This window comes from Pseudophryne corroboree, chromosome 5 (genome assembly GCF_028390025.1).
Source record: "Pseudophryne corroboree isolate aPseCor3 chromosome 5, aPseCor3.hap2, whole genome shotgun sequence".
In the NCBI taxonomy this organism is placed as follows: Eukaryota; Metazoa; Chordata; class Amphibia; order Anura; family Myobatrachidae; genus Pseudophryne; species Pseudophryne corroboree.
The window spans coordinates 780,764,675-780,789,736 of record NC_086448.1 but is presented as its reverse complement, the minus strand read 5'-3'; the positions used below and the strand labels follow the sequence as shown (position 1 = coordinate 780,789,736).

The 25,062-nt window shown below is 47.9% G+C and overlaps 1 protein-coding gene across 2 annotated transcripts in view; it reads left to right on the top strand.

The window, feature by feature from the left end:
- The window catches only part of LOC134928510 (gap junction gamma-1 protein-like), a 225,442-nt gene that overhangs the window by 10,131 nt on the left and 190,249 nt on the right, over positions 1 to 25,062 (top strand). The window lies entirely within an intron of this gene.

Sequence of the window (25,062 nt, the reverse complement as noted above, 5' to 3'; positions counted from 1 at the left end):
GGTTTCCCCCGATAGAAAATTATTGGCGTTATACCCTTTCCCGCCAGAAGTTAGGGCGCGTTGGGGTGGATAAGGCGCTCACACGCTTATCAAAACAAGTGGCGTTACCGTCTCCAGATACGGCCGCCCTCAAGGAGCCAGCTGATAGGAGGCTGGAAAATATCCTAAAAAGTATATACACACATACTGGTGTTATACTGCGACCAGCGATCGCCTCAGCCTGGATGTGCAGCGCTGGGGTGGCTTGGTCGGATTCCCTGACTGAAAATATTGATACCCTTGACAGGGACAGTATTTTATTGACTATAGAGCATTTAAAGGATGCATTTCTATATATGCGAGATGCACAGAGGGATATTTGCACTCTGGCATCAAGAGTAAGTGCGATGTCCATATCTGCCAGAAGATGTTTATGGACACGACAGTGGTCAGGTGATGCAGATTCCAAACGGCACATGGAAGTATTGCCGTATAAAGGGGAGGAGTTATTTGGGGTTGGTCCATCGGACCTGGTGGCCACGGCAACAGCTGGAAAATCCACCTTTTTTACCCCAAGTCACATCTCAGCAGAAAAAGACACCGTCTTTTCAGCCTCAGTCCTTTCGTCCCCATAAGGGCAAGCAGGCAAAAGGCCAGTCATATCTGCCCAGGGATAGAGGAAAGGGAAGAAGACTGCAGCAGGCAGCCCATTCCCAGGAACAGAAGCCCTCCACCGCTTTTGCCAAGTCCTCAGCATGACGCTGGGGCCGTACAAGCGGACTCAGGTGCGGTGGGGGGTCGTCTCAAGAGTTTCAGCGCGCAGTGGGCTCACTCGCAAGTGGACCCCTGGATCCTACAAGTAGTATCCCAGGGGTACAGATTGGAAATTCGAGACGTCTCCCCCTCGCAGGTTCCTGAAGTCTGCTTTACCAACGTCTCCCTCCGACAGGGAGGCAGTATTGGAAACAATTCACAAGCTGTATTCCCAGCAGGTGATAATCAAAGTACCCCTCCTACAACAAGGAAAGGGGTATTATTCCACACTATATTGTGGTACTGAAGCCAGACGGCTCGGTGAGACCTATTCTAAATCTGAAATATTTGAACACTTACATACAAAGGTTCAAATCAAGATGGAGTCACTCAGAGCAGTGATAGCGAACCAGGAAGAAGGGGACTATATGGTGTCCCTGGACATCAAGGATGCTTACCTCCATGTCCCAATTTGCCCTTCTCACCAAGGGTACCTCAGGTTCGTGGTACAAAACTGTCACTATCAGTTTCAGACGCTGCCGTTTGGATTGTCCACGGCACCCCGGGTCTTTACCAAGGTAATGGCCGAAATGATGATTCTTCTTCAAAGAAAAGGCGTCTTAATTATCCCTTACTTGGACGATCTCCTGATAAGGGCAAGGTCCAGAGAACAGTTGGAGGTCGGAGTAGCACTATCTCAAGTAGTTCTACGACAGCACGGGTGGATTCTAAATATTCCAAAATCGCAGCTGTCTCCGACGACACGTCTGCTGTTCCTAGGGATGATTCTGGACACAGTCCAGAAAAAGGTGTTTCTCCCGGAGGAGAAAGCCAGGGAGTTATCCGAGCTAGTCAGGAACCTCCTAAAACCAGGAAAAGTGTCAGTGCATCATTGCACAAGGGTCCTGGGAAAAATGGTGGCTTCTTACGAAGCGATTCCATTCGGCAGATTTCACGCAAGAACTTTTCAGTAGGATCTGCTGGAAAAATGGTCCGGATCGCATCTTCAGATGCATCAGCGGATAACCCTGTCTCCAAGGACAAGGGTGTCTCTTCTGTGGTGGCTGCAGAGTGCTCATCTACTAAAGGGCCACAGATTCGGCATTCAGGACTGGGTCCTGGTGACCACGGATGCCAGCCTGAAAGGCTGGGGAGCAGTCACACAAGGAAAAAATTTCCAGGGAGTGTGATCAAGTCTGGAGACTTCTCTCCACATAAATATACTGGAGCTAAGAGCAATTTACAATGCTCTAAGCTTAGCAAGACCTCTGCTTCAAGGTCAGCCAGTATTGATCCAGTGGGACAACATCACGGCAGTCGCCCACGTAAACAGACAGGGCGGCACAAGAAGCAGGAGGGCAATGGCAGAAACTGCAAGGATTCTTCGCTGGGCGGAAAATCATGTGATAGCACTGTCAGCAGTGTTCATTCCGGGAGTGGACAACTGGGAAGCAGACTTCCTCAGCACGACCTCCACCCGGGAGAGTGGGGACTTCATCGGGAAGTCTTCCACATGATTGTGAACCGTTGGGAAAGACCAAAGGTGGACATGATGGCGTCCCGCCTGAACAAAAAACTGGACAGGTATTGCGCCAGGTCAAGAGACCCTCAGGCAATAGCTGTGGACGTTCTGGTAACACCGTGGGTGTACCAGTCGGTGTATGTGTTCCCTCCTCTGCTTCTCATACCTAAGGTACTGAGAATTATAAGACGTAGAGGAGTAAGAACTATACTCGTGGCTCCGGATTGGCCAAGAAGGACTTGGTACCCGGAACTTCAAGAGATGCTCACAGAGGACTCATGGCCTCTGCCGCTAAGAAGGGACTTGCTTCAGCAAGTACCATGTCTGTTCCAAGACTTACCGCGGCTGCGTTTGACGGCATGGCGGTTGAACACCGGATCCTAAGGGAAAAAGGCATTCCGGAAGAGGTCATTCCTACCCTGGTCAAAGCCAGGAAGGAGGTGACCGCACAACATTATCACCACATGTGGCGAAAATATGTTGCGTGGTGTGAGGCCAGGAAGGCCCCACGAAGAAATTTCAACTTGGTCGATTCCTGCATTTCCTGCAAACAGGAGTGTCTATGGGCCTCAAATTGGGGTCCATTAAGGTTCAAATTTCGGCCCTGTCGATTTTCTTCCAGAAAGAATTGGCTTCAGTTCCTGAAATCCAGAAGTTTGTCAAGGGAGTACTGCATATACAACCCCCTTTTGTGCCTCCAGTGGCACTGTGGGATCTCAACGTAGTTCTGGGATTCCTCAAATCACATTGGTTTAAACCGCTCAAATCTGTGGATTTGAAATATCTCACATGGAAAGTGACCATGATGTTGGCCCTGGCCTCGGCCAGGCGAGTGTCAGAATTGGCGGCTTTGTCTCACAAAAGCCCATATCTGATTGTCCATTCGGACAGGGCAGAGCTGCGGACTCGTCCCCAGTTTCTCCCTAAGGTGGTGTCAGCGTTTCACCTGAACCAGCTTATTGTGGTACCTGCGGCTACTAGGGACTTGGAGGACTCCAAGTTGCTAGATGTTGTCAGGGCCCTGAAAATATAGGTTTCCAGGACGGCTGGAGTCAGGAAAACTGACTTGCTGTTATCCTGTATGCACCCAACAAACTGGGTGCTCTTGCTTCTAAGCAGACGATTGCTAGTTGGATGTGTAGTACAATTCAGCTTGCACATTCTGTGGCAGGCCTGCCACAGCCAAAATATGTAAATGCCCATTCCACAAGGAAGGTGGGCTCATCTTGGGCGGCTGCCCGAGGGGTCTCGGCTTTACAACTTTGCCGAGCTGCTACTTGGTCAGGGGCACACCCTGGCTGAGGAGGACCTGGAGTTCTCCTACTCGGTGCTGCAGAGTCATCCGCACTCTCCCGCCCGTTTGGGAGCTTTGGTATAATCCCCATGGTCCTGACGGAGTCCTCAGCATCCACTTAGGAAGTTAGGACGTCAGAGAAAATAAGAATTTACTTACCGATAATTCTATTTCTCGTAGTCCGTAGTGGATGCTGGGCGCCCATCCCAAGTGCGGATTGTCTGCAATACTTGTACATAGTTATTGTTACAAAAATCGGGTTATTATTGTTGTGAGCCATCTTTTCAGAGGCTCCGCTGTTATCATGCTGTTAACTGGGTTCAGATCACAGGTTGTACAGTGTGATTGGTGTGGCTGGTGTGAGTCATACCCGGGATTCAAAATCCTTCCTTATTGTGTACGCTCGTCCGGGCACAGTATCCTAACTGAGGCTTGGAGGAGGGTCATAGGGGGAGGAGCCAGTGCACACCACCTGATCCTAAAGCTTTTACTTTTGTGCCCTGTCTCCTGCGGAGCCGCTATTCCCCATGGTCCTGACGGAGTCCCCAGCATCCACTACGGACTACGAGAAATAGAATTATCGGTAAGTAAATTCTTATTTTTTTTAATATTGCTTTTTTATTGTTTTTATATAAATGTTCTTTTAGCCCCTGAAACACAACATCGATCATAATTAATTAAACCCGACATTTAGTAAATATACCCCTACAGACAGATTCTGTAAATGAGGGCTATCGTTTGCCTTGTGCAGACCTATAACACGTAATTGTTAATGGTGATTCCAGCCAGGGCCGGTTCTGGGGCTCTGTGCGCCCCGGGCGGCAATAGGGGGCGTGGCTTCGTACAGGGGGCGTGGTCATTTACGCCCCCTGTACAGACTGAAATGATGTGCGGTGCGCGTTCCCTTCGTGGAGAGGACCTTTGCTGTGCGGTGCGCAATGACGTCATCGCGCACCGCACAGTAAAGGACCTCTCCACGAAGGGAAACTAGACGCGTACGCGTCTAATTTCCCTTCACAGCGGCCAGCGGCAGCGGGGGGGGCAGCGGCCAGCGGCGGACACACAGCAGCAGCGGATTTTGCCCTGGTGCGGCGCCCTCCGGATGGCGCCCTGCGCCCTCCGGAAGGCGGCGCCCCGGGCAAAAGTCCTGCTTGCCCGTGGCAAGATCCGCTACTGATTCCAGCATTTTGTATAATGTTGGGGACAAAGCTCACCACTGAATGTCAGGGTTTATAGGTCATTAAGGGGTCTATTCAATTATTGTCGGATCCTCTCCGACGGAGAGGATCTGACACTTCAGTGTTCAATTTGCAGGCATTTACGACAGGTATATGCCCGTTTTTGACAATGCCGATCTGACTTTTTTTAAAGTCGAAATTGGCGCTGTTGAAAATGGGCCAAAAAAATTTCGGAAACGCACGTAAATCCGACAAAACACGTGGATCCGCGGCTAATCCGCTGATCCACGTGTTTTCCGACAAGTCGGAAAAACGGCACTGGACTTGAATAGGTCGAATCCAGATTCGACTTAAAAAAGTCGGAAAATGCAGTTTTTCCGACAAGTCGGAAATTTCGACAATGATTCAATAGACCCCTATAAGTGATATCTCATATCACGGATTCCATAAAACTCATAGAAAAATTAGACACATCCTACGAGCTACGCTGACATAATACATTAGTGTTGCTGGGTACAGCTGTATTTTCTGTAATATTCTGTGCACTTTCTACACATAGAGATGTGTACACTTTGTCATGTACTGGTCCAGACTGTCATCATGATAAGCAGTGCACAAATTACATTGACCTGAATGCCATCCGTACAATCCCCGTAGGCAGGGGCGGATCCAGAAGAAAATGATAGGGGGGGCACCATGGAAGGGGCAAGTATATTTGCGTGCGGCTTCGGTGCATGTGAGGTGGCGCTTCTTATACAATGCCCACAGTTGTAGCGCTCATTATGCAATGTCCACTGTACTGGTAGTGCCCCTTATATAGACCCCATAGTAGTGGTGCCCCTTTTGCAATGCCCGTATTGCCCCCAGTAGTAATGTTGCCTGTAGTAATGCCCCCAGTCATTATGCCCCCAGTGGTAATGCCCCTGCAGTTATGACCCCAGTAGTTTACCCCCCCTTTAGTTTAGCCTCCCAGTGGTAATGCCACCAGTAGTAATGCCCCCCTGTAGTTTGCTCCATTGTAGTTTAGCCCCTGTAGTTATGCCCCCCTTGTAGTTTAGCCTTCAGTAGTAATGCCCCCAGTAGTTTGGCCCCTGTAGTTATCCCCCAGTAGTTTGGCCCCTGTAGTTATGCCCCCAGTAGTTTGGCCCCCCTGTAGTTTAGCCCCCAAGTAGTAATGCCCCTGTAGTTAAGCCGCCAGTAGTTAGCACCTTTGTAGTTGGCCCCTAGTAATAGTCCCCCAGTAGTTTGCCCCCAGTAGATGCCACCCAGTAATAATGTCCCCCAGCAGTTTGCCCCCAGTAGATGCCCCCCAGTAATAATGTCCCCCAGTAGTTTGCCCCCAGTAGATGCCCCCCAGTAATAATGTCCCCCAGCAGTTTGCCCCCCAGTAATTATGTCCCCCAGCAGTTTGCCCCCAGTAGATGCCCCCCAGTAATAATGTCCTCCAGTAGTTTGCCCCCAGTAGTAATGCCCCCTAGGAGTTTGCCCCCAATAGATGACCCCCCAGTAGTAATGCCCCCAGTAGATGCCCCTCAGTAATAATGCCCCCAGGAGATGGCCCCCAGTAAAAATGTCCCCCAGTAGCTGCCCCCAATAGATGACCCCCCAATAGTAATGCCCCCAGTAGATGCCCCCCAGTAATAATGCCCCCAGTAGCTGCCCCCAATAGATGACCTCCCAGTAATAATGCCCCCAACGAGTTTGCCCTAATAGATGACCCCCCCAGTAGTAATGCCCCCAGTAGATGTCCCCCAGTAAAAATGTCCCCCAGTAGCTGCCCCCAATAGATGTCCCCTCAGTAGTGATGCCCCCAGTAGTTTGCCCTCAGTAGTTTGCCCCCAGTAGTAATGCCCCTTGTTGATGCCCCCCCCCCAGTAGTAATGTCCCCCCAGTAGTAATGTCCCCCCGTAGTTTGCCCCCAGTAGATGCCCCCGCTGCATTAAGGAAGAAAAAAACATACTTACCGAGCCCCGTTCCCGCTTCCAGGCCGCTGCAGTCCTCCTCCTCCCTGGGCGTCCGCTCCTCAGTCAGCACTATGAGAGAGACGTCATGACTGACATCTCTCCCATAGCGCACGGCGCACAGTGACAGCGCCGGAAGCCGGAGCTCAGTACTGAGCTCCGGCCTCCGGCTGCCGCTGTGCAGGGAGACGGGCGCCCACTGGTAACACAATCTCAGCGGGCGTCCGTCATCTCCCTGTGCAGCATCGGCGCCGGGGAGGGCCGGGGGACAGAAGGCCACAAATGACAGGGGGGGGCACGGGCCCGAGTGCCCCCCCCTGGATCCGCCGCTGCCCATAGGTACAGCATACCTCCCAACTTTGAACTGTGTTGAAGCGGGGAAAGGGGGTGTGGCCTATGTAAAGGGGGCGTGGCTTCACGGGAGGACCCGTGATCGCGAGCCACGCCCCGCTTTCGTCACTGAGGGGGCATGCCCAGCGCTCTGTGAGCCGCTGGCATGCCCTCTCTCCCTCTGACTCCAGTGAATAGACGCTGTGCTAAGCAGAGAAGCGAATGACAGAGCCTCCCAACTGCCCCCCCCCCTCCCCCACCGTGGGATACCATGGCCCACGGGTGGGACAACGGAACAGTCCCCAAAAAACGGGACTGTCCGGGAAAATCGGGACAGTTGGGAGGTATGGTATCAGAGGTGGTAGAGGCTAGACAGTACAGAAATATAAACATTATTGGGATAGGCACAAGAATATCCTTAGGATCAAATAGGGTTGAGGTTACCAAAAGGTAAAAAAAAAAAGGGGGCAGACTAGATGGGCCAAGTGTTTCTTATCTGGCGTCAAAATCTATGTTTCTTTGTAGGGCTACAATGACACAGCTCAGAACGGTGGAGGTGGTGCACATGTTTGTGTAGTGCAGGAATGTTGGAAACAGGTTCTTATTATATTTTAACCAGAATTGTTTGTCTCGGGCTACTGCAGAACACCCCGTGCACTTACCTCTGCTATAAATAACTGCTGCAGGAAAACACTGAGTAAAGCTCTGTAAAGCACTGCGGAATATGTGAGCTCTATATAAATAACTGGTAACAAATAAATTATAAATATAGAAAAATATGTGTCTACAGCACTGTACACTGACGTGTTCTCATATCTATGTATTTTTGGTATTTTTATACTTCAAAATTGCACAAAAAGTTGATGAAAAAGTTTTTCCGACCTATCCCTCTCAGTTTTCTAGTACAGGTTGAGTATCCCATATCCAAATATTCCAAAATACGGACTATTCCGAAATACAGATTTTTTTTTAGTGAGAATGAAATAGTGAAACCTTTGTTTTCTAATGGCTCAATGTACACAAACTTTGTTTAATACACAAAGGGAGTAATTCCAAGTTGATCGCAGCAGGAAATTTTTTAGCAATTGGGCAAAACCATGTGCACTGCAGGGGAGGCAGATGTAACATTTGCAGAGAGAGTTAGATTTGGGTGGGTTATTTTGTTTCTGTGCAGGGTAAATACTGGCTGCTTTATTTTTACACTGCAATTTAGATTGCAGATTGAACTCACCACACCCAAATCTAACTCTCTATGCACATGTTACATCTGCCTCCCCTGCAGTGCACATGGTTTTGCCCAACTGCTAAAAAATTTCCTGCTGCGATCAACTTGGAATTACCCCCAAAGTTATTAAAAATATTGTATCATATGACCTTCAGGCTGTGTGTATAAGGTGTATATGAAGCATAAATGAATTGTGTGCTTAGACTTGGGTCCCATCGTCATGATATTGCATTATACTATGCAATTATTCCCGAAATACGGAAAAATCCGATATCCAAAATACTTCTAGTCCCAAGCATTTTGGATAAGGGATACTAAACCTGTAATAATAACTTTAAAGTAAGGTTTCTGTTTTCCAGTAGCGGACTTGCTACGGGCACGCAGGATTTTTGCCCAGGGCGCTGCCTTCCAGAGGGCGCCGCTGCCGTAGCAAGATCCGCTACTGGTGCCCCCCGGTCCCCGGTAGATGCGGTGCATTGCGGTGCGTGATGAAGTCACATAGACACTAGGGGTCATGATTGACCTCTAGTGTCTATGAAGTGCTATGGGAGAGATGTCATGACGTCTCTCCCATAGATCAGAGGAGGAGTGGCGCCGGTGGCCGTAGACGGAGGGCAGCTGCGGTTGGGAATCAGGAGCGGAGATGGTGAGTATTAATTATTTTTTTTATTTGTAATTTTGGTAAGCGGCACAACTCTACTGGGGGCACAACTCTACCGGCGGCACAAACGGGGGCACAACTCTACTGGGGGCACAAACGGAGGCACAACTCTACAGGGGGCATAACTGACCACGCACCTATTTTCGTCCGCGGCGCCACAAGGGCTAGAACCGGCCCTGTATATGTATTATAAATTTCTCTGATGTCCTAGTGGATGCTGGGAACTCCGTAAGGACCATGGGGAATAGCGGCTCCGCAGGAGACTGGGCACAAAAGTAAAGCTTTAGGACTACATGGTGTGCACTGGCTCCTCCCCCTATGACCCTCCTCCAAGCCTCAGTTAGATTTTTGTGCCCGACCGAGCAGGGTGCAATCTAGGGGGCTCTCCTGAGCTTCTTAGATAAAAGTTAGTTTTAGGTTTCTTATTTTCAGTGAGACCTGCTGGCAACAGGCTCACTGCATCGAGGGACTAAGGGGAGAAGAAGCGAACCTGCCTGCTTGCAGCCAGCTTGGGCTTCTTAGGCTACTGGACACCATTAGCTCCAGAGGGACCGAACACAGGCCCAGCCTCGGAGTCCGGTCCCAGAGCCGCGCCGCCGGCCCCCTTACAGAGCCAGAAGCAAGAAGAGGTCCAGAAAATCGGCGGCAGAAGACATCAGTCTTCAACAAGGTAGCGCACAGCACTGCAGCTGTGCGCCATTGCTCCTCAGGCACACTTCACACTCCGGTCACTGAGGGTGCAGGGCGCTAGGGGGGGGCGCCCTGAGCAGCAATAAAAACACCTTGGCTGGCGAAAATACATAACATATAACCCCCAGGGCTATATGGATGTATTTTAACCCCTGCCAGAATACAGCAAAACGCGGGAGAAAAGTCCGCCGAGAAGGGGGCGGAGCCTATCTCCTCAGCACACTGGCGCCATTTTCCCTCACAGCTCCGCTGGAAGGACGTCTCCCTGACTCTCCCCTGCAGTCCTGCACTACAGAAAAGGGTAAAAAAAAAAGGGGGGGAACTAATTTGGCGCAGTTTGATAATATCAGCAGCTATAAGGGGAAAACACATTTTATAGTGGTATCCCTATATATATATATATATATAGCGCTCTGGTGTGTGCTGGCATACTCTCCCTCTGTCTCCCCAAAGGGCTAGTGGGGTCCTATCCTCTATCAGAGCATTCCCTGTGTGTGTGCTGTGTGTCGGTACGATTGTGTCGACATGTTTGAGGAGGAAAATGATGTGGAGGCGGAGCAATTGCCTGTAATAGAGATGTCACCCCCTAGGGAGTCGACACCTGAGTGGATGGGCTTATGGAAGGACTTACGTGACAGTGTCAGCTCTTTACAAAAGACGGTTGATGACATGAGGCAGCCGGCTACTCAGCTTGTGCCTGTCCAGGCGTCTCAAAGGCCATCAGGGGCTCTAAAACGCCCGTTACCTCAGATGGCAGACACAGATGCCGACACGGATACTGACTCCAGTGTCGACGATGAAGAGACGAATGTGACTTCCAGTAGGGCCACACGTTACATGATTGAGGCAATGAAAAATGTTTTACATATTTCTGATAATACAAGTACCACTAAAAAGGGTATTATGTTTGGTGAGAAAAAACTGCCTGTAGTTTTTCCTGCATCTGAGGAATTAAATGAAGTGTGTGATGAAGCGTGGGTTTCCCCCGATAAAAAACTGATAATTCCTAAAAGGTTATTGGCATCATACCCTTTCCCGCCAGAGGATAGGGCACGTTGGGAAACACCCCCTAGGGTGGATAAAGCGCTCACACGCTTGTCTAAACAGGTGGCACTACCCTCTCCTGAGACGGCCGCCCTCAAGGAACCTGCTGACAGAAAGCAGGAGAATATCCTAAAATGTATATACACTCACACGGGAGTTATACTGCGACCAGCAATCGCCTCAGCCTGGATGTGCAGTGCTGGGGTGGCTTGGTCGGATTCCCTGACGGACAATATTGATACCCTAGACAGGGACAGTATATTACTGACTATAGAGCATTTAAAAGATGCATTTCTATATATGCGTGATGCACAGAGGGATATCTGCCGACTGGCATCAAGAGTAAGTGCGCTGTCCATTTCTTCCAGAAGAGGGTAATGGTCAGGTGATGCGGATTCCAAAAGGCATATGGAAGTATTGCCTTATAAAGGGGAGGAGTTATTTGGGGTAGGTCTATCAGACCTGGTAGCCACGGCAACTGCTGGGAAATCCACATTTTTACCCCAGGTAGCCTCTCAACATAAGAAGACGCCGTATTATCAGGCGCAATCCTTTCGGCCCCATAAGGGCAAGCGAGCAAAAGGCTCCTCATTTCTGCCCCGTGGCAGGGGGAGAGGAAAAAGGCTGCAGCAAACAGCCAGTTCCCAGGAACAGAAGCCCTCTCCCGCCTCTGCCAAGTCCTCAGCATGACGCTGGGGCTTTACAAGCGGACTCAGGCACGGTGGGGGCCTGTCTCAAGAATTTCAACGCGCAGTGGGCTCACTCACAAGTGGACCCCTGGATCCTTCAGGTGGTATCTCAGGGGTACAAATTTGAATTCGAGACGTCTCCCCCTCGCCGTTTCCTAAAGTCTGCTTTACCGACGTCTCCCTCCGACAGGGAGGCGGTATTGGAAGCCATTCACAAGCTGTATTCCCAGCAGGTGATAATCAAGGTACCCCTCCTGCAACAGGGAAAGGGGTATTATTCCACGCTGTTTGTGGTACCGAAGCCGGACGGCTCGGTGAGACCTATTTTAAATCTAAAATCCTTGAACACTTACATACAGAGGTTCAAATTCAAGATGGAGTCACTCAGCGGTGATTGCGAACCTGGAAGAAGGGGATTATATGGTGTCTCTGGACATCAAGGATGCTTACCTCCATGTCCCAATTTACCCTTCTCACCAAGGGTACCTCAGGTTTGTGGTACAGAACTGTCACTATCAGTTTCAGACGCTGTCGTTTGGATTGTCCACGGCACCCCGGGTCTTTACCAAAGTAATGGCCGAAATGATGATACTCCTTCGAAGGAAGGGAGTTTTAGTTATCCCTTACTTGGACGATCTCCTGATAAGGGCAAGATCCAGGGAACAGTTGGAAGTCGGGGTAGCACTATCTCAGGTAGTATTGCGGCAGCACGGTTGGATTCTCAATATTCCAAAATCGCAGCTGATCCCGACGACGCGTCTTCTATTCCTAGGGATGATCCTGGACACAGTCCAGAAAAAGGTGTTTCTCCCGGAGGAGAAAGCCAGGGAGTTATCCGAGCTAGTCAGAAACCTCCTAAAACCAGGCCAAGTCTCAGTGCATCAATGCACAAGGGTCCTGGGAAAAATGGTGGCTTCCTACGAAGCAATCCCATTCGGCAGATTCCACGCAAGAACTTTCCAGTGGGACCTGCTGGACAAATGGTCCGGATCGCATCTTCAGATGCATCAGCGGATAACCCTGTCACCAAAGACAAGGGTGTCTCTCCTGTGGTGGTTACAGAGTGCTCATCTTCTAGAGGGCCGCAGATTCGGCATTCAGGACTGGGTCCTGGTGACCACGGATGCCAGCCTGCGAGGCTGGGGAGCAGTCACACAGGGAAGGAATTTCCAGGGCTTGTGGTCAAGCCTGGAGACATCACTTCACATAAATATCCTGGAGCTAAGGGCCATTTACAATGCTCTAAGCCTAGCAAGACCGCTGCTTCAAGGTCAGCCGGTGCTGATCCAGTCGGACAACATCACGGCAGTCGCCCACGTAAACAGACAGGGCGGCACAAGAAGCAGGAGGGCAATGGCAGAAGCTGCAAGGATTCTTCGCTGGGCGGAAAATCATGTGATAGCACTGTCAGCAGTGTTCATTCCGGGAGTGGACAACTGGGAAGCAGACTTCCTCAGCAGGCACGACCTCCACCCGGGAGAGTGGGGACTTCACCCAGAAGTCTTCCACATGATTGTGAACCGTTGGGAAAAACCAAAGGTGGACATGATGGCGTCCCGCCTCAACAAAAAACTGGACAGGTATTGCGCCAGGTCAAGGGACCCTCAAGCAATAGCTGTGGACGCTCTGGTAACACCGTGAGTGTACCAGTTGGTGTATGTGTTCCCTCCTCTGCCTCTCATACCCAAGGTACTGAGAATTATAAGACGGAGAGGAGTAAGAACTATACTCGTGGCTCCGGATTGGCCAAGAAGGACTTGGTACCCGGAACTTCAAGAGATGCTCACAGAGGACCCGTGGCCTCTACCTCTAAGAAGGGACCTGCTCCAGCAAGGACCCTGTCTGTTCCAAGACTTACCGCGGCTGCGTTTGACGGCATGGCGGTTGAACGCCGGATCCTGAAGGAAAAAGGCATTCCAGATGAAGTCATCCCTACTTTGATTAAAGCCAGAAAGGATGTAACCGCAAAGCATTATCATCGCATTTGGCGTAAATATGTTGCGTGGTGCGAGGCCAGGAAGGCCCCTACAGAGGAATTTCAACTGGGTCGATTCCTGCATTTCCTGCAAACAGGAGTGTCTATGGGCCTAAAATTGGGGTCCATTAAGGTTCAAATTTCGGCTCTGTCGATTTTCTTCCAGAAAGAACTGGCTTCAGTTCCTGAAGTTCAGACGTTTGTCAAGGGGGTACTGCATATACAGCCTCCTTTTGTGCCTCCAGTGGCACCTTGGGATCTCAATGTAGTTTTGGGGTTCCTAAAATCACATTGGTTTGAACCACTCACCACTGTGGACTTAAAATATCTCACATGGAAAGTGGTAATGCTGTTGGCCTTGGCTTCGGCCAGGCGTGTGTCAGAATTGGCGGCTTTATCCTATAAAAGCCCTTACCTGATTTTTCATACGGACAGGGCAGAATTGAGGACTCGTCCTCAATTTCTCCCTAAGGTGGTTTCAGCGTTTCACCTGAACCAGCCTATTGTGGTACCTGCGGCTACTAGGGACTTGGAGGACTCCAAGTTGCTGGACGTAGTCAGGGCCCTGAAAATATATGTTTCCAGGACGGCTGGAGTCAGAAAATCTGACTCGCTGTTTATCCTGTATGCACCCAACAAGCTGGGTGCTCCTGCTTCTAAGCAGACTATTGCTCGTTGGATTTGTAGTACAATTCAGCTTGCACATTCTGTGGCAGGCCTGCCACAGCCAAAATCTGTAAAAGCCCATTCCACAAGGAAGGTGGGCTCATCTTGGGCGGCTGCCCGAGGGGTCTCGGCTTTACAACTTTGCCGAGCAGCTACTTGGTCAGGGGCAAACACGTTTGCTAAATTCTACAAATTTGATACCCTGGCTGAGGAGGACCTGGAGTTCTCTCATTCGGTGCTGCAGAGTCATCCGCACTCTCCCACCCGTTTGGGAGCTTTGGTATAATCCCCATGGTCCTTACGGAGTTCCCAGCATCCACTAGGACGTCAGAGAAAATAAGAATTTACTTACCGATAATTCTATTTCTCGTAGTCCGTAGTGGATGCTGGGCGCCCATCCCAAGTGCGGATTGTCTGCAATACTTGTACATAGTTATTGTTAACTAAATCGGGTTATTGTTGTTGTGAGCCATCTATTCAGAGGCTCCTCTATTATCATGCTGTTAACTGGGTTCATATCACAAGTTGTACGGTGTGATTGGTGTGGTTGGTATGAGTCTTACCCGGGATTCATGAATCCTTCCTTATTGTGTACGCTCGTCCGGGCACAGTATCCTAACTGAGGCTTGGAGGAGGGTCATAGGGGGAGGAGCCAGTGCACACCAGGTAGTCCTAAAGCTTTACTTTTGTGCCCAGTCTCCTGCGGAGCCGCTATTCCCCATGGTCCTTACGGAGTTCCCAGCATCCACTACGGACTACGAGAAATAGAATTATCGGTAAGTAAATTCTTATTTTTTTCTTTAATTATCCTACCTTCCCTCAAATTGAATAATACCATTTCACATACACTGATATACAGTATAGCTGGGACCGCCGTGGGCACCTGGCTGACGGCTCTTACAGCATTGAATCTTTTTCTCCGGAAGGCAAGCAGCAGCAGCAGTTCTGGCTATATGTAATGTCAGGATATAAAGAGTGGAGGTGGTTCTCAGAGAGGGACCCCAGCCAGGCAACTGCTGAACCTCTTGACCATTCCTGTATGATTTTATGCTCTCTGTGTGTGCCACACGAATGGCTGTAAAAGTTATATATATATCAAGAATCACGTGTACAGGATGTTGGCTATCGGTTTATTGGCGGGTGTCGGGATTCTGACACCCGGTAAAATGACTGCATAGTGCATTCCCCTTATACAGATAGTCTGCAGGTCATTTTCTACAGTATTATTAATGTACATACACGAAATGCATTTATGTGTCAGGCAGCCGACTGTCAATCAGGCAGAGGCGTTCGCTGGGCTGGAGGGGGCAGGCCGGCTGCGTTTGACCGCCGCTTAGGGGGGCGTGGTCCGGGCAACGCAAGCGTGCCCGGACCTTTGGGGGGGGGGGGGGCGGGCCGCGGCGGCTGTGAGACATCACATGAAGCTGCTGCAACCCGGGCAGCGACGAGTAGCTCCCTGCCAGCGTGCAGGAGCTGCGCTGGCTGGGAGTTACTCTTCCAGTACAAAAGCATCGCCGCTGTGCGGGAAGGGGGGGGGGAGTTGGGCCTGACATGCGGGGCGGACTAGCCCTGTGCTGTGCGTCCCACCGCATGTCTGAAGACTGATCGTGGATGTGCTAAATTTAGCACATCTACAATGAGGACTGAATTAGGCCCTTTGGTGGTCATTCCGAGTTGTTCGCTCGCTAGCTACTTTTAGCAGCAATGCAAACACAAAGCCGCCGCCTTCTGGGAGTGTATCTTAGCATAGCAGAATTGCTAACGAAAGATTAGCAATTCTGCTATTAAGTATTTCCTTGCAGTTTCTGAGTAGCTCCAGACCTACTCCTAGATTGCGATCACCTCAGTCCGTTTAGTTCCTGGTTTGACGTCACAAACACGCCCAGCGTCCGGCCAGCCACTCCCCCGTTTCTCCAGCCACTCCTGCGTTTTTATCAGGCACGCCTGCGTTTTTTAGCACACTCCCGGAAAACGCTCAGTTACCACCCAGAAACACCCACTTCCTGTCAATCATTCTCCGATCAACAGAGCGACTGAAAAGCTTTGTTCGCTCGTGAGTAAAATAGCATAGTTTTGTGTAAAATTGCTTAGTACGTGCGCTCTGCGGTGCATACGCATGCGCAGAACTGACAGATTTTAGCCTATTAGCAATTCTGCTAAAAGTAGCAGCGAGTGAACAACTCGGAATGACCACCTTTGTGCGTTAAAATGAGTTTGTGTACACTGAACCATCAGACAGCAAAAGTGTAACTATCTCAGTTGCATTCAAAAAATACTGTACTTTGGAATATTCTGTATAGACAAGTATGGATGGTGTAATAGTCTCATGACTGAGGTCATGGGTACGATTCCCACCAAGGTTCTAAATGTGTGGAGTTTGTATAGTCTCCCCATGCTTACATGGGTTTCCTCCGGGTTCTCCGGTTTCCTCCCACAATCCAAAAATATACTGGTAGGCTTAATCCGCTCCAGAAAAAAAAATTAAATAAAATAACCCTAGTGCATGTACATGCGTTTAGGGCAGACAAGATGGGCCACGTGGTTCTTATCTGCCGTCCCATTCTATATTTCTATAATCCAATCGATAATGGCAATACAACCCAATCTCAGGCTATATTCCGGCTACTTTTCTGTCTATGGTGAAATGGTTAATAGGATTCTTGGTCGGTTACTGAGCTCGGTCACAGGATCAGCGGTTGGGAAGCTCTTGGCTCTCGGTAACTGGCTGGAAATCTGCTTCTGGCTAGGGTGGGCATCACTGGAAGGCGTCATGTGGGCAGACGGCTGAATCAGACCTGTTGATCAGGAAATGAGAGTATTTTATGTTGTGTAATCTCCATACATTCCTAGTGAATCATATGATGAGGCCAGTCTGCAGAACAGCAGACGCACAGTACTTCTGCTTATATTTTATTCTGGGTTTTTAATAACAGTACAAGAACCAAAAACCTCTGAACCCTCTGCAGCGTCAGGCGTTTCATTGTGGAACAGCGGTTGAAGCCTGGTTGGTCTTTTTCGGATTTGGTAAAGTGATTTTCAGCCGTTTTTGAAACATTAATCATTGAGTGATGGTGAATGGCCTCCAAGGCCCCACTAAAATGTGTTTGTGTATATGAAGTTCCAAGTATAATGTGTGCCAAATTATCAGATGTAACCCGCTGACTAAATCAAGTTGCTACTTATGTATATGCTTTATAGCTACCCCTTCTGATTCAAATATTATGTGATTATTAGTTATATTATATATCTAGCAGAATGAAATACCCCATAAACATATACAGTATGTGAGGTTCTCCATCAGGGTACACGTACCACTGAGAATCTAGGATCTGTGGCGATCAGGATAGAGGAGATTCCGAACCGAGGCAATATGGTCCAGTCACACCTCAATGTTGGTATTGGGGCCAGAGGGTTGTTTAAGTATATAAAAATAGGCTGACCATATTATTCCTTTAACCTGGGACACTCATGAATTACACAGGTTCTGTGGCTGCTTAAAACCAGGTGAAATGCAGGCTTGTAGTCAGCCAGCCACAGAACCTGTGTAATTCATGAGTGTCCCAGGTTAAAGGGATAATATGGTCAGCCTAATAAAAGGAACACATGTACGTTTTGTGTGAACTGTATAAGGGGGGGGGGGATTTTAAGAAAAAGGAGCTTGATGATCTAGAATTGATGTTATTGAAGACATGAAATGAAAGTAAACCAGCCACATATTGGTCAAAAGAACTGTGCACAAGTAAAATGCATGTGTGCAGAGGCGTAGCTAGGTGCCATGGTGCCCGGAGCAAGGGTATGTTTTGGCGCCCCTCCCCTGTTCTGAGTTGGGTGCATGTTACATTTGAACAGAAAAAATATTGAAAAATCCAAAATAGGTGACAGGGTCGGTTCTAGACCTTGTGGATTTCAGGGTGAAAGTTTCTTTTGGGCGCCCGTCATGTTTAAAACAGGGACAGTGCGCGCCAAAGGAGTGCAACAAAAATATAGGGGAGGTTATGCCAAAGTAGAGCCGCTTACACATGTTACTCTGTAGCTTCATATGCAGAGAGAGGTGCTGCAACAGGAGCAGGGATAGAGAGTGGTGCTGCAGCATCAATGTAGAGGAAGGTGCTGTAGCAACTGGGGCAGAGAGAGGTACTGCAACAGCCGAGGCAGAGAGAGATGCTGCAGCAGCCGGGGCAGAGAGAGATGCTGCAGCAGCCAAGTCAGAAAGAGGTGCTGCAGCAGCTGTGGCAGAGAGAGGTGCTGCAGCACCTGGGGCAAAAAGAGGTGCTGCAGCAGCTGGGACAGAGGGAGATGCTGCAATAGCTGGGACAAAGAGAGGTGCTGCAGCAGCCGGGGCAGTAAGAGGTGCTGCAGCAGGCGGGGCAGAGAGTGGTGTATCAGGACAGAAGTAACCCTGCTGCACAACTACAAGCAGACAATGAGACATATAAAGAGGTCGGGAGAGCTCTGGCATGTGCTGGCTGTCAGTGTATCTTGCTGACCTGCCCGGCTCCCTACCTAGTCTCAAAGTCCGAGTCAGTGTGCACCTCTTTGCTTCTCCTCCTGCTGCAGCGGACCGTGGTATAGCAGGCAGAAAGTGGGGGTGCGCAGGCGGCAGTGCGCCCTCTAACTTTTCCAGCGCCCGGAGCTTGCGCTCCACCAGAGCCACCCTTGCTACACACATGCATGTGTGTATATTAAAACATCCTCATCCCATAGTTTGCTATCAGTCATCGGCAGCTGCATGGATAGAGACAGCTACAGGACATACTTGTCTACTTTTGAAAAAGCATTTCAGGGAGACTGTGAAAGTAATACCTATAAGCGTGAATGCGTACTGCTGCATGTGAGAGGCGTGTCATGAAAATTACTTACATCAAAATGTAAATGAGCCCCAAAGTTAGTATACTGTATACACGATCACATACACTGTAAGTGGCCATGGGAAACCTTATTTAAAATGAAAGTAGCCATAGGGATCATTGTGCCTTATAACCAATACAGGGAAATGGCGCAGATGATCCCATTTGAATGTATATATATCTCTAATTTATCTTTTCACAAAGAATGTAACAGCTATACAATGGGGGTAAGGTAAAATCAGGGAGATTGCTGGTCTATTCAGGGAGTCAGGGAGATTGTTGCTATTTCAGGGAGTCTCCTGCAGAATGAGGGAGGATAGGCAACTCTGCTACAGGACCTCATACCAGATGCAAAAGATACACCTTTAAACAGGTGTTTTACACACATGCAGCTTGGCAAAGCCAAATTGTACATCTTTGGTCCCAAGAGCTTTACGTAACCAGTTAATAATCTAATATATTTTATAAAAAATGTTTTTATTAATTAACAAAATGCAAAGTGTTGATGAAGGAGAGGAGAAATCTAAATCAAATATTTTTTTGTGTGACCACCCTATGCCATCAACACTGCATCAGTTCTTCTAGGTACACTTGCACACAGTTTTTGAAGGAACTCGGCAGGGAAGTTTTTCCAAACATCTTGGAGAACCACAGATCTTCTGTGGATGTAGGCTTGCTCAGATCCTTCTGTCTCTTCATGTAATCCCAGACAGACTCGAAGATGCTGAGATCAGGGTTCTGTGGGGGCCATATCACCAGTTCCAGGAATCCTTGTTCTTCTTTATGCTGTAGATAGTTCTTAATGACATTGGCTGTATGTTTGGAGTCATTGTCCTGCTGTAGATTAAATTTGGAGCCAATAAAATGCCTCCTTGATGGTAATGTAAGATGGATAAGTACTTGCCTGATAATTACTAAAGGCCAGCACAGTCAGTTACCTCCCCCATTCTTTGCTGGGTCTTTGTCAGGTTGAAGCACAATGTGCAAGAGCAGACATCCGTGACCAACTACCCGACACCAAACAAGCAAGTCTTGTTAAACTCTTTGGTATCACTTTGATAATAAATGTAATACGCCAATGGCAATAGCTAATGTTAGTAAAGGTAACGGTGAGTGTAGATAATACTTGCCTAGTCTCCCGGAAATTTACGTGAAACCCTTGACCAAGATTCCCCCAGAGATGTCGGTGGTGAGATGGCCCAGTCTGAAGTGATAACGCAGTTCGCTGTGAAACGCGTGAACATGGCCCTGCCACCCATAATGCACTACTGTTTATCACAGCATTACATTGATGGGGCAAACAGTCCCTATAATGCAATTTCTATTGATATACAACCTCTCTCCCCCCAGTCCTCACTCTCCCTGGATCTCCAGGAGGTTAGTGTATATAAAATATGCTGGCATTCAGCTCTATACCGCCCATACTGTAAGTGTGTGCACTATTTTTAATCATATGCAGTACGAATTCACATAGACAGCGTATGTTCAGTTTTGTATCGCCCCCTCAGTGTGTAGCACCAAACAGTACAGGCTTAATGCAGCCTATTTCACAGGGATATTATGTACTCTTAAATACAAAAAAATTGCATGGATATTAAAAAGCTTATAATTACTGTAGTAATATAATTTAAATTATAGAACACATTATAAATTCATAAACATTGTTCCAATAATTCCTCAGGCTCTTCCTTGATCTTATCTCTCCTCTCCCTGTTGTCCTGAGAACAGTCCCCTTTGGGGTCACTGATTGGAAACAGACGACTTTTAGTCCCAGAATCCAGGACAGCACCATTCCCAGAGAGGCCATCGCGTGTTCCATTAATCACACAGCTTGGAGTAGTTCTCATCATGGAGGATTCCTATCTATGATCTAAATATGATTGTAAATATTTTCTCAAGCTCAGAAAGTAATTTTTTTTAATAGCTGTTAATGGTTTCCATGCGCCAGGAGTGGATTTTTGTTTACTTTGGTTTATTGCTTGGTTCTTAAAAATAGTTGTTTATTGACCGTGTCCTCTAGCAATTTACAGAGGTTTTGCGTGTGTCATTTATGATGAGGACTGAAGAATGCAGAAGCCAGTACTCTCACTCTAACATTCTTGTACAGTACTTGGATTAGATGATGAGCATTTTTGAGGGACAGAGCTGGATGGATGCTGGTGTTTCAGGGCCTTTCACAAACCTGCAACACTGACCCTGATACAATTCAAGTCAACATCATGCTCAGGTGTCATCAATGGAGCCTGAAGGCACTGAGGGGTCTATTCATGAAGCAGTGAAAAGAGTAGGGAAAAGGGCCAGTGGAGAAGTTGCCCATAGCAACCGATCAGCTTTGAAGGAAACCTTTATCAAGTTAATTTAATCAAAGGTAAGGGAGATGCTGATTGGTTGCCATGGGCAACTTCTCCACTGGTCTGTTTCTCCACTCTTGTCACTGCTTCATGAATAGACCCCAGAATGCTTAGTCAGCCCAAGTCCCACCCCTCCTATAGCCACACCTCTTACATAGATCATTTAGAACAGCACCAGTCCTATCTTAGAGCAGAATGTAGAAGCTCTTCCAGTGATTTTCCCAGGGTCATGTAAGGTTTACATCTCAGCACCGTAAAAAATGATTCAAATATGTAGGAGAGATTTTTGCGGCGCCATTTTGTTGATTGCTATTCTGCGTTGTAATTCAAAATAGTATTTTGTGGAGTCCATGAGTAGAGCTGGGAGAATGTTGGTGGATTCATTCTGTTGTGTGGTGCTATTCGTTAGGACTGAGAACAGAGAGCCAAATTCTCCCGGCGAAACGCGCAAAATTTCTTGGCCAAAGGTGGAAGAAGGCAAATGATTTTCAGGATAGTTTGGAATATTCCTCTTATTCATATCCCTACACATCGCATTTACATTATATCCTTCTCCTTACAGACACTCACTCACCCAAATTTATGGACAAAACGCTTGCCAAATATCCAGTGGGTGCTCTGTTACTCTAGGTACATGTCTACTTAGCCTTAAAGGGAACTTAGCTCAGAATATTATCCACATATCACTGTCACAGTGGTTAGTATTGCTGTCTCAAAGCACTGGGGTCATGAGCTCCAGACCGAGGGGAGATGTTTCAAACCTTCTAAAGAGTGGAGAAGTGGAGGTTACTCATAGCAATCAGATGCTACCTATTATTTTATATAAAACATTTGTTAAATGCTAACTAGAAGATGATTGGTTGACTTCTCCACTTCACCAGTTTTTAGAAGACTTGATCCATTTGCCTGAAAGGCCACTCCTGTGCAGAGTTTGTATGTTCTTACCATGTTTGCAGGGGTTTCCCCCAGGTGCTCAGGTTTCCTCCCACACTCCAAAAACATACTGATAGATTAAATGGAGTTTGACAGATTAACCCTAGTGTATGTGCATGTTTTACAGAATGTAGACTATAAGCTCCAATGGGATCAGGGACATCTTAACAGCAGTGTAGGTCCCTGGGCAAAGCAATGCACTGGGGCCCCTACTGGGGCCCCTACGGTCCAGCGGTAGGGGTGGGGGGTGCTATCAGTAGAGATGAGCGGGTTCGGTTTCTCTGAATCCGAACCCGCCAGAACTTCATGTTTTTTTTCACGGGTCCGAGCGACTCGGATCTTCCCGCCTTGCTCGGTTAACCCGAGCGCGCCCGAACGTCATCATGACGCTGTCGGATTCTCGCGAGGCTCGGATTCTATCGCGAGACTCGGATTCTATATAAGGAGCCGCGCGTCGCCGCCATTTTCACACGTGCATTGAGATTGATAGGGAGAGGACGTGGCTGGCGTCCTCTCCGTTTAGAATAGATTAGAGAGACACTTGATTTACTAATTTTGGGGAGCATTAGGAGTACTCAGTACAGTGCAGAGTTTTGCTGATAGTGACCACCAGTTTTATTTATAATCCGTTCTCTGCCTGAAAAAAGCGATACACAGCACACAGTGACTCAGTCACATACCATATCTGTGTGCACTGCTCAGGCTCAGGCCAGTGTGCTGCATCATCTATTATCATAATATCTATATATAATATTATATATATCTGTCTGAATGCTCAGCTCACACAGCTTATAATTGTGGGGGAGACTGGGGAGCACTACTGCAGTGCCAGTTATAGGTTATAGCAGGAGCCAGGAGTACATAATATATTATATAGTGAGTGACCACCAGACACACAGTGCAGTTTATTTAATATATCCGTTCTCTGCCTGAAAAAAGCGATACACACAGTGACTCAGTCAGTCACATACCATATCTGTGTGCACTGCTCAGGCTCAGGCCAGTGTGCTGCATCATCTATATATATTATATATCTGTCTGACTGCTCAGCTCACACAGCTTATAATTGTGGGGGAGACTGGGGAGCACTACTGCAGTGCCAGTTATAGGTTATAGCAGGAGCCAGGAGTACATAATATTATATTAAAATTAAACAGTGCACACTTTTGCTGCAGGAGTGCCACTGCCAGTGTGACTAGTGACCAGTGACCTGACCACCAGTATATATAATATTAGTAGTATACTATCTCTTTATCAACCAGTCTATATTAGCAGCAGACACAGTACAGTGCGGTAGTTCACGGCTGTGGCTACCTCTGTGTCGGCACTCGGCAGCCCGTCCATAATTGTATATACCACCTAACCGTGGTTTTTTTTTCTTTCTTTATACATACATACTAGTTACGAGTATACTATCTCTTTATCAACCAGTCTATATTAGCAGCAGACACAGTACAGTGCGGTAGTTCACGGCTGTGGCTACCTCTGTGTCGGCACTCGGCAGCCCGTCCATAATTGTATATACCACCTAACCGTGGTTTTTTTTTCTTTCTTTATACATACATACTAGTTACGAGTATACTATCTCTTTATCAACCAGTCTATATATTAGCAGCAGACACAGTACAGTGCGGTAGTTCACGGCTGTGGCTACCTCTGTGTCGGCACTCGGCAGCCCGTCCATAATTGTATATACCACCTAACCGTGGTTTTTTTTTCTTTCTTTATACATACATACTAGTTACGAGTATACTATCTCTTTATCAACCAGTCTATATTAGCAGCAGACACAGTACAGTGCGGTAGTTCACGGCTGTGGCTACCTCTGTGTCGGCACTCGGCAGCCCGTCCATAATTGTATATACCACCTAACCGTGGTTTTTTTTTCTTTCTTTATACATACATACTAGTTACGAGTATACTATCTCTTTATCAACCAGTCTATATATTAGCAGCAGACACAGTACAGTGCGGTAGTTCACGGCTGTGGCTACCTCTGTGTCGGCACTCGGCAGCCCGTCCATAATTGTATATACCACCTAACCGTGGTTTTTTTTTCTTTCTTTATACATACATACTAGTTACGAGTATACTATCTCTTTATCAACCAGTCTATATTAGCAGCAGACACAGTACAGTGCGGTAGTTCACGGCTGTGGCTACCTCTGTGTCGGCACTCGGCAGCCCGTCCATAATTGTATATACCACCTAACCGTGGTTTTTTTTTCTTTCTTTATACATACATACTAGTTACGAGTATACTATCTCTTTATCAACCAGTCTATATATTAGCAGCAGACACAGTACAGTGCGGTAGTTCACGGCTGTGGCTACCTCTGTGTCGGCACTCGGCAGCCCGTCCATAATTGTATATACCACCTAACCGTGTTTTTTTTTTCTTTCTTTATACATACATACTAGTTACGAGTATACTATCTCTTTATCAACCAGTCTATATATTAGCAGCAGACACAGTACAGTGCGGTAGTTCACGGCTGTGGCTACCTCTGTGTCGGCACTCGGCAGCCCGTCCATAATTGTATATACCACCTAACCGTGGTTTTTTTTTCTTTCTTTATACATACATACTAGTTACGAGTATACTATCTCTTTATCAACCAGTCTATATATTAGCAGCAGACACAGTACAGTGTGGTAGTTCACGGCTGTGGCTACCTCTGTGTCGGCACTCGGCAGCCCGTCCATAATTGTATACTAGTATCCAATCCATCCATCTCCATTGTTTACCTGAGGTGCCTTTTAGTTGTGCCTATTAAAATATGGAGAACAAAAATGTTGAGGTTCCAAAATTAGGGAAAGATCAAGATCCACTTCCACCTCGTGCTGAAGCTGCTGCCACTAGTCATGGCCGAGACGATGAAATGCCAGCAACGTCGTCTGCCAAGGCCGATGCCCAATGTCATAGTACAGAGCATGTCAAATCCAAAACACCAAATATCAGTA